Genomic DNA, 15,740 nt, shown 5'->3' on the forward strand with positions numbered 1-15,740 from the left:
CACGCTACCCAATCAGAACCTTCAAACGTGCCTTTTTTGGAGTTACTTGACAGTATAAAATCCGTGTGAGTTTGGGAACTAATAGACCTGGTTAGACCCTGGCACAGTGCAAATACAGCTCTGCCAATGTACCTCAATCCTAACCTGCCGCACCAGCTGGTATTCCAGTCCTCCACTGCCCACCCAGCTGTCCCAGTGGATCTCAATCCTGACCCGCAACCCTCCTTGCTTTTCCATTACCAGGCTTCCGTGCAGCTCTTCTAGTACAGCAGAGACCTGACTTGCCACCCTTTGCTACTCCAGTGAAGAGGCAGCGAGTTACACTGAATTGAGCCGTGCTGATTTTCTTCGGGTGTAGACACACTGGGGCAAGGATGAGACCACTAAACTCATTTCACAGGTGCCCACGGCTAGTTCAGACCCCAGGTCCACAAAGGTGAAAAGTCAGCCCCCTAGCCCACTGCACTACAGGAACGGATTGTCTGTGACGCACCCCGCTAAGTCCTTTCTCACGACTAATTTGCACTGGTGTAATTCACCCCAGGGCTGTTTAACCACGACAAGCAGGTCACTGAGTTCTCACTGCTTGTGAACACAGCCAATGGCGCTGATACGTACAGCTTTCCATTCAGAGACCCCCAAGCACTTTCAAACAGAGGTGGCACAAAAGCCCCACTCGAGATGGGGCCTGGATGGTGAAAGGGGTTGAACATTGGATATTATATGTGTAAGCAGTGTCAGGATGAGCTCCACCCTGACATCTGGTGGTGAGGTGTGGCAAGTTGTGGAAAAGAACTTCAGGGGCTGATCTCATTTGCATAGGCACACCCAACCCGCCTAGAATGAGGCCATAGCTGCCCAAATGGTCACTTTGGCTGCTGTGGGATCCCCAGTGTCTCTGTTATTGGGGCAGGAAGAATAAATTGTTATTACCCTGATTATGGGAACTGTGCTTGGAACTGTACTTGGCCTTTTGTTATGATGGAGGGACTCACCATCAACTAAGTAGCACTCGCTAGGCAAGGGCCATGGGTTTTAAAACTCTGTGAATTGAGAGAGGCTGGGGACAAGTATTAATATGTGGTGGTATGGGCACTGGGTGGGGGCCTTACATGCTAATTGCATTTCCTCCTCTCTCCACTGTAGAATACTAGAGCTACTTTTGATTCTATTAGGAGTGTAGTTACAGGCTGCTGAGCTCACTTTGGGCTAATGGTGCACCAGCACTGAGGCTCCCCTACTACAAGCTGAATTCACCAAAGAGCTGAACTGACTAAGAGCTGAAATCACTGAGTGTTGTGTTAAGTAGTGTGGGAGCCTGAAGATATATCGTGGAGCAGTTTGTGGGACAGCTGGAGTGCCTTGTGGACAGGTTGGTGGAGCAGTTCGTAGGACGGTGGGAGCTGCTGGTGGGACGCGGAGCAGTTTGTGGACCGGCTGGTGGAGCAGTTTGTGGGACGGCAGGAGCTGCTTGTGGGCTGCGGAGCGGAGCTGAACGAAGGAGTTTGTGGGGCGGCTGGCGGAGTGGAGCGAAGTGAAGGCCTATGGAGCTGTGGGGCGGTCAGCTTCAGATCATGTAAGGTGCCTCTTACCCCCGTCCCATCTCCACCCAGGTTGGGAGGTAAAGCTCCGCAGATAAACTTTCAAACTCTGGGGCTGGCCTGACCAGGGACAGAGACTTTTGGGTCATTGGACTTTTGGGACTTTGGGTGATTTGGGGTTGCTGGACTCAAGAACCAAAGGGAAAGGGGCATGCCCCAATTTGCTTAGGGTGGGTTTTTTGCTCATGGGTTGTGTTATGAATCCTGTTGATGGTGTTTCCCCAACATAATGCCACATTGTGTCTCTCTGTTATTAAAAGGCTTTTTGCTACACTCAGACTATGTGCTTGTGAGAGGGGAAGTATTGCCTCTTGGAGGCGCCCAGCGGGGGTGGTATATATTTGTCCCAGGTCACTGGGTGGGGGCTCGAGCCGGTTTGCATTGTGTTATTGGAATGGATCCCCTAGATATTGAACCCGGCCCTTGTTGCTGCCAACTCTGACGGGCAGAAGGGTTACATATGGAAAGGGAACAAGTAGTTTAGCCTCTACTGACAGGAGCAGAGAGCGAGCAAGCACACCCAAGAGATCTTTCTGAGCATCCTTCATGGTTTGGAAGCCATTCAGATACCACTGTGATGGGCATGTGACCAAAGGCACCAGAACAGGGTGGGGGGGAAGAGGTAGTATGGGGGCGGGGCCTCAAGGGAAGAGGTGGGGGCTTGAGGAGAATTGGCGGCATGAGGGAGGGGGTTCGGGGAGAAGGGGCGGGGCAAGTGGCTGGGGCCACAGTTCAGGTGCTGGTGGTTCCCCCACTTTTACGAAGCTTCCTCCACTCCTGCATGTGACCCTTGGTAGATGGCCTGTCTCCAGCCCACACTGATAGCTAAAGGCATTACCATCTGTCGGTCATTCATTGCTGGTGGCTCCTAAGGGACAGATGACCATATCATGAATGTCACCCTTGTTTTCAGTGTGTGCAGAGGCCAACGTTAGGAAGGGTGCATGGGAACTGAACTTCCCCAGAGGGGGTTGCACCAGCTCAGGGCAAGGCAGGGCAGTTCCTATCTGCAGAACAGGAAGAGCCTGGACAATGACACTGGTCTCCGGGCCTGTTGACCGGGCACCTGGCCGGGGCACAGAAAGTACACATAAGAATCAACAAAACCCCATCACTGGTGATGTGAAGTACTGAGGTCCTGACACGAAAGGAGGGGAGGGCTGGCAAAGGGAGCAGGCATCAGGCCTGAGAAGTTTCCACTGGGTTAGGTCTGCAGAGGCAGCTTTGGCAAAGAGCTTGTGCCATTAGTTATTTACATGGCACGGTGGGAGAGACGGCCCAGACCAATCAGAGCTTTCCTGCCCCTATGTTTTCCAGTCCAAGGGCCATTACACTTGGCTGCTGGGAGCATGGATTCTGGGACTTCCGTCAGCTGTGGTACATTTTTGTTACAGGGCAAGGTACTGTCCTGATTTCAGTCCGTTATGTATCTTCAAGGCCACCAGGTTTTGTCCCACGCCGTGGGCCGCGGCTCGGCGCAGGAAGGTGGAACGCCGTGGCAGACTCAGTGAGTTACGCAGTGGAGGGTGGACGGGGCAGGCGCTGGGCCTTTGAGGAGCTCTCCGCAATAGTAGACCATCTTGTTCCTAGAAGGGGCTGCGAGCACCATCCCGTCTCCAGAAGAGACATTCTCCCCAACCCCAGAGGGCGATGTGGTAATACCAGTGCCCTCTGCTGCATGACAACGGAGCTGCTCCAGTCATTTGCGTTTATACCTTGGGCCTGGATCTGCCGGGCCTTTTCTTTCCCCATTGCTTTCCAATTCACCGCATTGTGAATGCAGAACAATGTCCTCAGCAGGACGCCGGAGCAGCAGCTTGTGAGTTGCCGGCTCCAGTTCCTCCGCAAACAGGGCGGCGTCTGAGAGTGGGACTGGATCGCTGGGATGGAACATTAACCGGTGGCTGCACTGGAAAAGGAAACAAATGCCTGGATTTGAGGCTAATGCAGCTGGGCAAGGATCCTGAAGACTGCCAGAGGAAAGAGCTGTTTCAAAACAGATGCAGGCACTTTCCCTATGGGGGATGCCCATAATTCTGGAAAGGAGGGATATAATCCAGTCAAATCATACACAGAGCACTTGATCCCCAGGGGGAAGAAACCAGTGTCCAATATTTTATTTTTATATATATATAGGAAAGGGAAATGGAGCATTTGGAGAAAAATCTTCCTGCTAAATACGAAGATAAGAGCTTGGTGTTGGTCCAGAAGGAGGAAAGCCATCAGGACTTGGCTTGACTGGCTGGATGCTGCAGGGTTTATCGCTTTTATGACAAAATCTAGCCTATGAGATCTGTATGACATTTGGTTTGGCTGAAATGTACCACGGATTGCCAGAGTAGCAGACAGCAGCTCAAGCACATTATGCAAGACTGGATGGGAGAACAGAGACCCCCTCCCTGAGGGCCCAGGGGGTCAAAGGCCTTTTGGATGGCTTAGTTACATGCAGCGCCTCTGAGCAGGCAGGATCTGACTAGACATGCCTGGGTTGCTGTTGCTGTGAGTACAGAGACCCCGCTGTGACGTCTGGGGAAAATACCAGAGTCTCACCTGATGGGCTGGGGAAGACCCTCACCCCCCAGAATTAGTTTGGAAGGACAGACTGCAGACAAGGCCATGGGCAGCCTGCTCACCTCACGCTCTCTCTCGCCACTGATGCACGTTTAGTGCTGGTGACTGACCAGCCCTGCGGACTGAAACCCTCTCGCCAGCCATGGAAAAGGCACAACTTGGGCAGCGTCAGGGCAAGCCTTCTCCACACCCGACCCTCACCAGTGTGCCCTCACCCTGCTAGGGAGGGATCACAGCGAGGGCCCAGAGGGGAGTCGGCTCTCACTGGATTTGGGGAGCTCAGTCTGTGTAGCTTGTCCAAGAGAAGGTGACTAGATCATGGTCTGCACGTACCTGTGTGGGGAGAAGGTTTCTGAGTGGGGAGGGCCCTTGCATCTAACAGGCAAAGGCAGGACCAGAGCCAATGGCTGGAAACTGGAGCTAGACACATTCAGACTAGAAATAAGGTCCGCATTGCTGAGAGTGTGGTTAACGAATCACTGGCCCAACTTAACCAAGAGCATGGTGGATTCTCTTTAAACCAAGTCTGGGCGTCTTTCCAAAGAAGGTGCTCGAGCTCAATCAGAAGTGATGGACTTGATGCAGGAAACGCGGGGTGAGATCCTCTGGCCTGGATTATGCAGGAGCTCAGACTAGGTGATCAGAGAGGTCCCCTCTGGGCTTAAAACGTATGAATTCCTCTCCAGGCTTGGCCTCTCTCTGCTGAGACTACCCATGAAGTGCAAACTCAGGTCAGCGATAGTGGTTGGTTTCAAGGAGCTCCATCAAACACAGACCTGGACTGCTCCCTTAGCCCTTCTGACTTAGCTGTCATTGGTGACTGGTCCTGTCTCACTGGAGGCTGCTAATCCAGCCAGAGCCCCATCCACCCGTCGAGGTCCAGGCCTTTGACTGAGAGCCTGAATGGGCCTATGCTCTGGTGTCACCAAGCTTCATGTTACATTTTGTCAGAGGCTGAAGGTTGGTTGCACCTTTCTCCTAGGGGGGTTCTGCATGAAGTCTAAGACCCCCAGGATCTTAAATCAAGCAAACCAAGGTTGCTAGAAACCAGGGGAGATTGGGTTGGACGGAAAAACAAAATCGGGCAAAGTCACATTTGGCCTTTGCTAGTAATAGATGAGAGTGAACAGAACCCACTCCCTTCTGTAGGCCTGTGTATACCAGAGTGCAGCCTGCCAATCCCGGATCAGAGTCTCCATCAAGGATCGCTCCATAAACCTCTCACAGACTCCGACCCCTGCATTCCCTGCGCCCTGGAGAGTGTGAGGTCCAAGGGGCGATTTTGCTCATGACCAGCCCACGCCGGGCACTAGCATCGCCACAGTAAAGCTCCCAGAGAAGGCCACAAAACGATTGCTGAGTCCTTGTTCTGACCCAGCACACTGTCAATGAAGTGAGTAAGGGCTTTGGTTCTTCTCCTCTAAGCTGGTACCTTAGCTCAGTAATGCATCTGCATAGAGGCCGGGCCCCGCTCAGGGAGAGGGAGAAACACAGGAGTGCTAATCCACATCAAACCGGGATTCTCTATAGAGGGAGACTAGACTGGCACAGGGCCCAGCTCCTTTGCCTTAGGGCACCCAACGACCAAACAGCTCAGAAAGACGGGTTGGTTATGGAGAGAGGAAACGGAGACGTGGGTTGAGGAAGTTGGCCTCGGCCACACGGGAAATCAGTGGCAGAGCCAGGACAAGACCTTTGGGGATCACCCGAGTCCATGTTCTCTGCATTAACCACAAGACCATCCTTCCCAACCCCCCCCAACCCGCTTAGACCTCATTACCAGCCTGGGCTGGTGAGCTGGAGGGCACGGCTTCTGTAACCCATCACCAATCCTCAGAGCCGTGTTGTCTCCCTAATCCATCTCTTCGGAACAGTTCCCTGCCGGACGCAGCGAGAGCAGGGGTTGTCTGTGCTGTAGAATAATCAGAGTGCTACAGGATGCTTAGTATTCAGTCGATGGCTCTGCTTTTGCTCAGGGCTCCGGGAAAAGGCTCCAGCAAGAAAGAAACTGTTTCCTTGTCTTCGATTGCATTCTCCCTGGGCTCACCTGGGCCTCCCCTGAATGAGATCAGAGTCTCCCCAGGCAGGGGGGCCGGCCTCCCAGCTTGTGTTACACCACAGAGGCATTGTCTTCCCCTCTCCCTGCGGCTGTGCCACTCCCTGAAGCAGGAGCGAGAGGGGCTCTGCCAGAGGCTGCAGAACGAGGGAAAGGGCAAACACTTATGCCCCACAAAGGGAACAGCAGCAGCCGGGCCTAGCAGGGAACTGAGAGAGCCAGAGATTCAGAGCCCCCTGCGTGTGGTACAGGAGCTTGGGCGAGTCGCTCAGCACCACATGGGGTGGGGGGTATTTGAAAGGCCCTGTCATGCCCTCTGCTGCTAGGAGGGGAGGGGAGCCAGCTACGTGTGGAGGGAGGATCCCACAGAGAAGCCCTTGGCACAGGGCCTCCAGGGTGTGTGTGACTAGACGGGGAGGGATTGGCCAGTTGTCAGCTGCTCCTGGCATCATTCCTCAGCAAGCCTGCAGTGAGACACCAGTGGAGATCAATGCTGATCCTGTCTGCACACCATCAAGGGCAACGGCCCCAATGGGTTTTAGGTTTGTGACCCCCTTTATCTGGTCTGCGCTCCCCTGGGAGCCGCGGTAGGGAGCTGGGGCCGGGAGCAGGGCCAGAACCGCAGTCGGGGCCAGGAGCTGAGGGTCACAGGTGGGGCCAGGAGCGGGGCCAGAGCTGTGGCTGGGGCAGACACCTTACTGGTAGGCAGAGTTTAGGGATCCGAGTCCTGGCCAAATTCCAGTCTGAGTAATTGCATTCACTACCTCCCTGAATTCCTGCCTGCTGTTTCCAACGGCTATAGTATTCTCTACTTCCTGTCATGAACCATTGGGTTGGATTGTTTTTACAATGTTAAACAGCTGCCATGTTCCATTCCAGAGGTGACTGCTTTTCAGTGGTGGGTGAAGCTATTCCCTTACCCATATTCTGTACATTTCAATGTATTTATTAATAATAATTTGTATTTCAGTATTAACTAAGGGTCCCAACCATGACAGAGCCCTGTTCTGCTAGCTGTGGTACATAAAGAGAGTAATTGACAGTCCCTATCTAAAGGGTTACAGTCTAAATAAATAAGACAGGGAAAGGCTGGGAGAAAGGGGGTGTTTCAATCTACAACTGGGGAACTGACACACACAGATTCAGGGATTTGCCCAAGATCACATGGTGAGTCTGAGGCAGGGCTGGGAATTTAATTTAACCCAGATCTGGTGACTTCCAGTCCAGTGCCTCAACCACTGAATCATCCGTCCTCTAAAGTAATTTATGATGAAAGCTGCCAGAGACGTGTAGGGATGGTATTATCGTTATTGCTCCATGGCACTGCAGCTCCTTGGGGCATAGTTTCCAATGAGATCCCAGGGTCCTATTACTCCCACTTTGGTGTACTATGTTTCAGTCTGTCAGTGATTCTAAAGAGTGAATTACGTTGCAGGTGGCACCAGGCTGGGGGGAAGCTGCCAACTCCCAGGAGGACAGAGGGGGAAATAAACCAGATCTAGAGGGATTAGAGGAATTAATACAATGAGATTCAGCCGAGGAATATGCATCCAGTGTGGAGTAAGCCCTGGCGCAGTTCTATGAAGGGATTGCGATGCCTGGAGAGCAGAAATGCTTTGGAAAGCCCCTGGGCAATACAGCAGGGTGCTAACGTCGTATGGAGTTTACGGTGTGACGTGGTGATAAAAAGTCACTGCGGCACTGCGCTATGAATGCAGAGGCAACAGAGCAGGCAGCCTAGGGGTTGGAAGAATGCGTGTGAGACAGCAGGGACCCAGACAGGGACAAGAGGTTGGCGGGACCTGGTTTGTGATGCAAGGGTAGAAGAAGCTAGGAGGACATTTGCTCCACACCTGGGCTGGCCTGCTCCATGCCAGGCCTAGGGAGACCCTGGGTGCTGAAATAGGCTCCCTCTAGGAGCAAGGAAGAACCTCAGGGGCCAGTTTTGCTTCAGCAGCCTCAAGAGAGAATCCCCTGTACAGTGACTAGGAGTGAGCTCCGTCCGTCTCTCCTGTGAGGGCGCTGCCTGACTGAGCCTAGCCACTGACAAGCCTTTGGTGGGGGAAGCGGGATGGTCTGGGGAGGAACAGCCTGAAGCAGGGACGTGACACTAAGCAAAGTGAAGTTGAGGCCAGAGCCCAGGAAAAGTTTCCGGATGCTGAAGGTGACTAGGTTGTGCAACACCCGTTGCTGGAGGGAGCCATTCAAACATGGGCCGGGCAGAGCACTGGGTGCATACTGGAGGGAACACCCACTAGATGCTGAGCGGGGTGGACTGGGTAACCTAACACTGCAAGGGGACTCTCCCTTTCTTTAATGCCTCAGGAATGGGTGTGAGCCTGGCTGACATGTACAGAAATAAGTCACTATTGCAGAGGGGAACGGGTCTATACACTATCCTACTTGTACTGGAGGTAACTGTCTAGGTTAGGAGAGCTCTGTATCTTTAATTACCTGAAGCTGCTAAAACGTCAGTGGAGAGGGCTTCTGTCTTACACCGGGTTAGGGAGATGTGATTGTGTTTCCCTAGTCTAGGGGCTGGTCCGTTCTCCAGTAGCCCAAGTAGGACGCGCCTTTGAGACGGCAGACACCATGTGAGCGTAAGACAGCTGCTACCTGAGCCACATCCAGGCAGCGGTGGTCAGGTTCAGGATCAATACCCCTGGGCCTCAAGGTCTGACCCATTGACTTGTCATAGCCTAGCCAAATTCACCCCCTCAGATTTTAAAGCACTGCTCTAATCTGCTTCCTGCAGGCAGGGCTCAGCACCCCACCCGAAACAAACAGAGCCCACCCTCAGTACAGCTTGAACAGCAGTTCTGTGCAGCTAACATCTGAGTTTGGTGAAACTGGGGCATTTCCAGCTAATATCAGCTCCTTTCCCACAACCCATCAAGCAGCCTGCCACAAGCTTCTCTAATACTTTGCTGCGGAAACTTAATTCAGGTCAGCTGCTGCTCCCTGGACTAAGAGCCTGCAGCACTAGTTGTCCCGCTATCAGAGAGTGTTAACCCTTTCCTTGCCAATCCTCGGAGGTGGCACAGCCATCCTGTGGCATTGTTATTGTTACGGCAAGGTTAATAAAGAAAAGGCCTGTCTTTAACCAGCAGACACTCCGTGTGCTGCTGTTAATCAAGGAGCTGTGAAGACGTGTCTCAGCACAGGAGCAGAGGTGGAGATCACTGTCATCACAGCTAATACTTTGCCCTCTTTACAAGGATCTCAAAGCACATTAGAGAGGCTAATTCCCAGCATGCCTTTGAGCAGTGGAGCCTTCTTAAACATGACATTTGATTTAACCTGTGAGAGTTTCACTGCAGCATGAGAGGCCCTGGCCTTTTTGGGGGGGGGGGGGCGGGGGAATTTGTCTCCTACATGGAGGCTCAGACCAGTCTAAGGAAGGTCAGGATTATGCACATTACAGATGGGGAAACTGAGGCACAAAATAATTGTACTCACTAAGCCAGCAGCTACTCCATGGGCTCAGAGGAGTGGAGCTTCTTCAGAGAGAATTTGCAAAGCAGCCACTTGGATTCACTAGACATCCCAAGACTGATGGCCAACACTCCCCAGTTCCTATCTGCTGCAGCCTGGCATCTTCAGATCCCTGCTTTGGGAGGAAGGTCCTACGCGCAGGGGTAACATTTAAGAAGAGAATTAAAACTCCCATGACCTTGTGGAGTCTTGAGAAAATATTTTGCTTTATTTCCCCTGCGAGGACCCGATGCTGCATTGCTAGACAGTTCCCATGGGTGAGGGCTGTCTGCCATGCAGCCATCAGAGCGCAAGGAAAGCTGTTCTCGCCTGTTAATTTTTTTTGCTCTGATGAAAGCAGCGCTGGCAGGATGATCCCAGCCATGTGATTGGATATGATGGATGGCTGCAAAGTCGTTGAAAGCAATGTTTTCCCCATGATCTCTTTAAATATTAATGGGTCGTGGTAGCTCGTCTGTGATTTTGTATGTCTGTTTATGCCGGCTCGGAACAGGAGTTGTGGTCTTGGCAGGTTAGCAATGATGGGGTGATATTTAAGATGCTTAGTTTTTCATTAACAAGCTTTATAAGGGCTCTTCTGGCCTGGAGAGCCAAGTGCAGCATGGGAAGGAGGCAGGATGGCTACGTGGCTAGGGCACTGGACTGCGATTCAAGACATCTGGGTTCCCAGCAAGCAACATCCCCTTTCTCTACTTCAGCTTCCCTTCTGTGCACTGGGGGTAACAATACTCACCCTTCTTTGTAAAGTGCTCTGAGATCCACAGATGAAGAGATGACACTTATTACTGGGCTCTGTCAAGCTGAGTGCAGTGGCTTACGAGAATGACTGGGCAGCCTGTTAAGAAGGAGGGCACAAACCCCAAACTGGTTGTGAGTTCTATGCTTTGATTTCACCACCCAAGTATCAAGTGTAAAATCCTCAAGCACTGTAACAGCCTTACCCTGGAGTCACAGCTATTCCCCTTGGGCACTCCACCCAGGCAAGCTTGCTTTTGTCATAGATGGTCCCTTAAACCGAAAATCACAACAATATTCAGACTACTTCCAGTCCAAAAGGACTAGTCACTTACCTCAGGCCAGTTGCACTTTATATCCTATACCAGTGGTTTTCAAGCTTTTTTCATTTGTGGCCCCTAAAAAATTTCAAATGGAGGTGCGGACCCCTTTGGAAATCTTAGACATAGTCTGCCGACACCCAGGGGTCCACAGACCACAGGTTGAAAACCACCATCCTATACCAAAGACAATGCTTGTAGCCAATCCTATAATAAATTATCTAAAGATTTATAAACTAAGAAAAAAAAGTGAGAGTTATTTACTAGGTTAAAGCAGTAAACACATGCACACAAATAAGTTACAGTCAGGTTCCAAAAGGTGATAGGGGCTGCTGTAATATGCAAGCTCAATATGTCCTTTAGGGCTAACCACCTGGGGATCCCTTGCTTATTCTTAGAAGTCTCACCCTCCCAAAGTCCAAGCAGCATAGAGATACAGTTTCTTCTTGACAAGTCATAGAATCATAGAATCATAGAATATCAGGGTTGGAAGGGACCCCAGAAGGTCATCTAGTCCAACCCCCTGCTCGAAGCAGGACCAATTCCCAGTTAAATCATCCCAGTCCACGTGCAGGTCTCCTCTTCATGGGTGTGGGGGGAGCAATCCACAATGTCTTTGTCCTTTGATGTTTCTCAATGGGTCACTTTGGTTTCAGTGGACCCTCTGGTGTGCAGGACCTTCTGTAGGAAGCCAGCTTTTACATTAATCAACGCTTCTTTCTTGTTTGCTAACCCCGGTACAGAGGTTTACAGTGCAAACACTTACTGTAACCTTGTAACACGGGGGGCCAGTCATTAAGTGAGATTGACACATGCAGCGTCCTACAAGCATTTCATAAAGTCTAACCACTAAACACGTTTTATAAATGTAATACCCATTTTAACACTACTAATGTGACAGGGGAGCCAGACTGGTTCCCAGCTCTGCATTTGTCAGTGAAGCCTAGGGGCCTTGGCGTGAACTGGCACTGGGTCTGCCAGTGTCACGGTATCACTAACAGGATGTCACGGTTACAGGGTGAACTGAGCTTTAGGCCCCTTTGAGTACCTCTCGAGTGCTCCCCTGCCCCTCACCTGGGTGGAACCCCACAGTCCGACCTCTCTCAGACCGGGGCTCTGGGCTGCAGCTCTCCTGGGTCCCTACAGTGTTCACAGGACAGGCCCAGCTGCACAGGGCACCTGTCAGTCCATCATTCCAAGGGCCTGTGACCAGTGAGCTGAGTACCAACAGCATCTTCCAGACAAAGCCTTATTTGTTCCTTCCCCCAAGGAAGAAAGCATGCCAAGAAAACCAAGCAAAAGCCTGCATGCCTGGGTCATACTTCACCTTCGTCTTTTCTTGCCAGTGTTGGTGAGTTCCCCTCATCCCAGCTAGCCCCTGTCTCTGGCTGGGAGAAAACAGACTGTCCTGCCTGCAGCATGCTCTCTCTGTCTTGTCCCCTGACTAGCCTGTCAGCTTTTGCTGGTACTCCCCAGTCAGCCCCATCCTTTTCTAGGCCCTGGGTTCTGTGAGGGCTCAGCGTTGGACCTCTCTCTTCTCAGCTTTGGCAAAGCACTTCTGTCCCCAGGGCTGGGGCTATGGAGTCGCCTTTTCACGGCTATGAACCTGGCTAGTGTGTTTGCTGGGGTACTTCTCTGCTAGGCCACTGTTCTACCTTTCCTGCTCGATTCCTTTAGCAGCCCCTTTAGGATCTAACTCCCCAGCAAGTGACCCATAAGAAACACTTCTCCCCCCCCTGCCCCGAGGCATGCACTGTGTTCATAAAAGAATCATAGAATCATAGAATATAAGGGTTGGAAGGGACCCCAGAAGGTCATCTAGTCCAACCCCCTGCTCAAAGCAGGACCAATTCCCAGTTAAATCATCCCAGCCAGGGCTTTGTCAAGCCTGACCTTAAAAACCTCTAAGGAAGGAGATTCTACCACCTCCCTAGGTAACGCATTCCAGTGTTTCACCACCCTCATAGTGAAAAAGTTTTTCCTAATATCCAATCTAAACCTCCCCCACTGTAACTTGAGACCATTACTCCTCGTTCTGTCATCTGATACCATTGAGAACAGTCTAGAGCCATCCTCTTTGGAACCCCCTTTCAGGTAGTTGAAAACAGCTATCAAATCCCCCCTCATTCTTCTCTTCTGCAGGCTAAACAATCCCAGCTCCCTCAGCCTCTCCTCATAACTCATATGTTCCAGACCCCTAATCATTTTTGTTGCCCTTCGCTGGACTCTCTCCAATTTATCCACATCCTTCTTGAAGTGTGGGGCCCAAAACTGGACACAGTACTCCAGATGAGGCCTCACCAATGTCGAATAGAGGGGAACGATCACGTCCCTCGATCTGCTCGCTATGCCCCTACTTATACATCCCAAAATGCCATTGGCCTTCTTGGCAACAAGGGCACACTGCTGACTCATATCCAGCTTCTCGTCCACTGTCACCCCTAGGTCCTTTTCCGCAGAACTGCTGCCTAGCCATTCGGTCCCTAGTCTGGGAATAAGAGAATACAGCCAACCCCAGTTTGTCACTCAGCGCATGAGGATCAGCCCCATTTTCAGTTCCCTCGAGACTTTGGTAGGCGCAATGACTATCTGCCGGGGAGCACAGGTGCCAGCTTTCCGCTTTTCCTGGGGTGCTCCACCCCAGCTTCGCCCCAAGGCCACGGCCCCACTCTGCCCCTTCCCCAAAGGCCCCATGCTGGCTCCGCCTCTTCCCACCCCTGCTCCTTCCCTCCTGCCTTGTGCCTCCTGCCTGCCACCGAACAGCTGATTGGCAGCAGGCAGGAGGTGCCGTACTTGTGGCACCCATGGAGCCGGTGCCGATGCTGGGGAGGGTTGGGAGTGTGGTTGAGGGACAGGGCATTGGGGAGCTGGGCCACCAGGGGTCTACTGTGGCTCTGTCACTAGCTTGGGCTAGTCACTCCATTTGTGTGTCTTCTCCCTCCCTCCGGGGTAAGGGACAGTCTCCCTTAGGGGTACCACCTCTCCAGGTTTTCCCAGGTTCATTCTTTTTTTGAGGTAGCTGCCCTGGGAAATCTGCCAGGGTGCTCTGTACACACTGCCAGCTGGCCACTGTTATGGGCTCAGGATCGTCCCGGATAGCCTGGTTTTTCTTTTGTACCTCAGAGGTGGCAACCCTATTCTTACTATGTGTCTGCATGGTGCCGGAGACAGTGATCTCCTATGGCATCTCTGCATGCTACCAGAATACGAATAATTAATAACGGCTCCATAAGCGAGAGGAAATTCGCAAAGAAGGGGTGGAGATGAAAATCCTAAAATAGTTAGTGGGATCTCTTGGTGCTTCTGTAACATAAGTCGTAATGCAACCAATTAACTCTATCTTGGCCTATCACTTAAACTCTGCTAATCCCACAGTGGGGCCTTTTAGTCTGTTTTACTTATTTAAAAGAAGAAAGCCCATGTGCTGGAGTAAGGGTTATGGGTGATTCTGTTTTCTGGCATGGATTTGCGTCTTGGGTGGGTTTTGCCTTCTGGGTCACCATGTTGCAATTTCTATTGCTGAATTTCTGGGCATGTGGTTACAAGCTGAGATTCTGATGTAATCAAGAGACTCCAGAATGCTGGGCCCTACACACAGGCCTATGGTACCTCTGCCTTAATCCAGCCGGGAGGAGAGTCACACCCGTGGAAGAGATGGGATGTTGGCTTGGAACATACCCGCCAACCGTTAAAAACGCTCTCTGGTGGTCAGGTTACCGGAAAGCATCCATCAACTCTGGGACTGTGGGTGGTGCTTGAGTTTATGGGTGGGGTCACCTCTCCCCCCTTGCCAGTCTGACCCCTGCACATAACCTCAGCAAGTCCCAAACTAGCTGATAGCCATAATTGAAAATGGTCGTGAAGGCTTTTTACTCAGGTTCTTTTGCGCTATCTAGTACTCCCGTTTGCTACACAGGGTTGTTCGATAGCTGTGCCGAGAATTACCTCGTGTTTTCCTCACTCACAGCCCCCTAACTAGCAACAGCAGCGGCTGTGCAAAAAAGGCAGCATGTTAGAACAATGATTTCTGTTGTTGTTATTCTGATGCCAAACAAAAGGCCCGACACCCCCTTTGTCTCACCTTCAGTACTGTGTGTCAGCAGTCAATGCTGCAGATGTTGACTTAACCTCGATGCTAGCAGTAGCCTTTAATACCTTTCAGATATGACAACAAAGAACAGATGCCAATTCACTGAGAGTGGGGAGAGATGTTTTGATCTGGGTTTTGGCAATAAAGGCGGCTTGAAAATGCATTTCCAACTTGATAGGTTTTTGTTCCCCCTGGAATGCATATTAAATGCTGTTAGCCTGTTATCCTTGACCTTTCGAGCCTGTGAATTTGAAAATCCAATTCTCTGTGAAAAGCAATGAATACAACCTGGACTTTGAAGAAAATGCCAATGTGTGCGTTATTTTCTTTGCAGACCCTGCAAGAGGCTACAACAAGCAGAAATGAGGCTCCAGCATAACTTGGGTGGAATACAGTCAACCTGGAAAGAGGTGTCTCTGTCTCCTTTCAAGATGGAGGTTTTGGAAACTCTGCTATTGGAGATTTTGAAGAGCAGGTTAGACAAACACCTGTTAAGGATGGTCTAGATAATACTTAGATTCATAGATTCATAGATTCATAGATATTCAGGCCAGAAGGGACCATTATGATCATCTAGTCTGACCTCCTGCACAATGCAGGCCACAGAATTTCACCCACCACTCCTAAAAAAGACCTCACACCTATATCTGTGCTATTGAAGTCCTCAAATTGTAGTTTGAAGACCTCAAGGAGCAGAGAATCCTCCAGCAAGTGACCCGTGCCCCATGCTACAGAGGAAGGCGAAAAACCTCCAGGGCCTTCCAATCTGCCCTGGAGGAAAATTCCTTCCCGACCCCAAATATGGCGATCAGCTAAACCCTGAGCATATGGGCAAGATTCATCAGCCAGATACTACAGAAAATTCTTTCCCG

The 15,740-nt window shown here is 51.3% G+C and overlaps 1 long non-coding RNA gene across 1 annotated transcript in view; it reads left to right on the forward strand.

The window, feature by feature from the left end:
* LOC142070667 (uncharacterized) overlaps positions 1-15,740 on the forward strand; it is a 78,110-nt gene that overhangs the window by 24,444 nt on the left and 37,926 nt on the right. The window contains exon 2 of the long non-coding RNA XR_012666629.1: positions 15,203-15,343. This is a non-coding gene — a long non-coding RNA (uncharacterized LOC142070667). The remainder of the gene's footprint in view (positions 1-15,202; positions 15,344-15,740) is intronic.

Source organism: Caretta caretta, chromosome 1 (genome assembly GCF_965140235.1).
Source record: "Caretta caretta isolate rCarCar2 chromosome 1, rCarCar1.hap1, whole genome shotgun sequence".
Classification (NCBI taxonomy): domain Eukaryota; kingdom Metazoa; phylum Chordata; order Testudines; family Cheloniidae; genus Caretta; species Caretta caretta.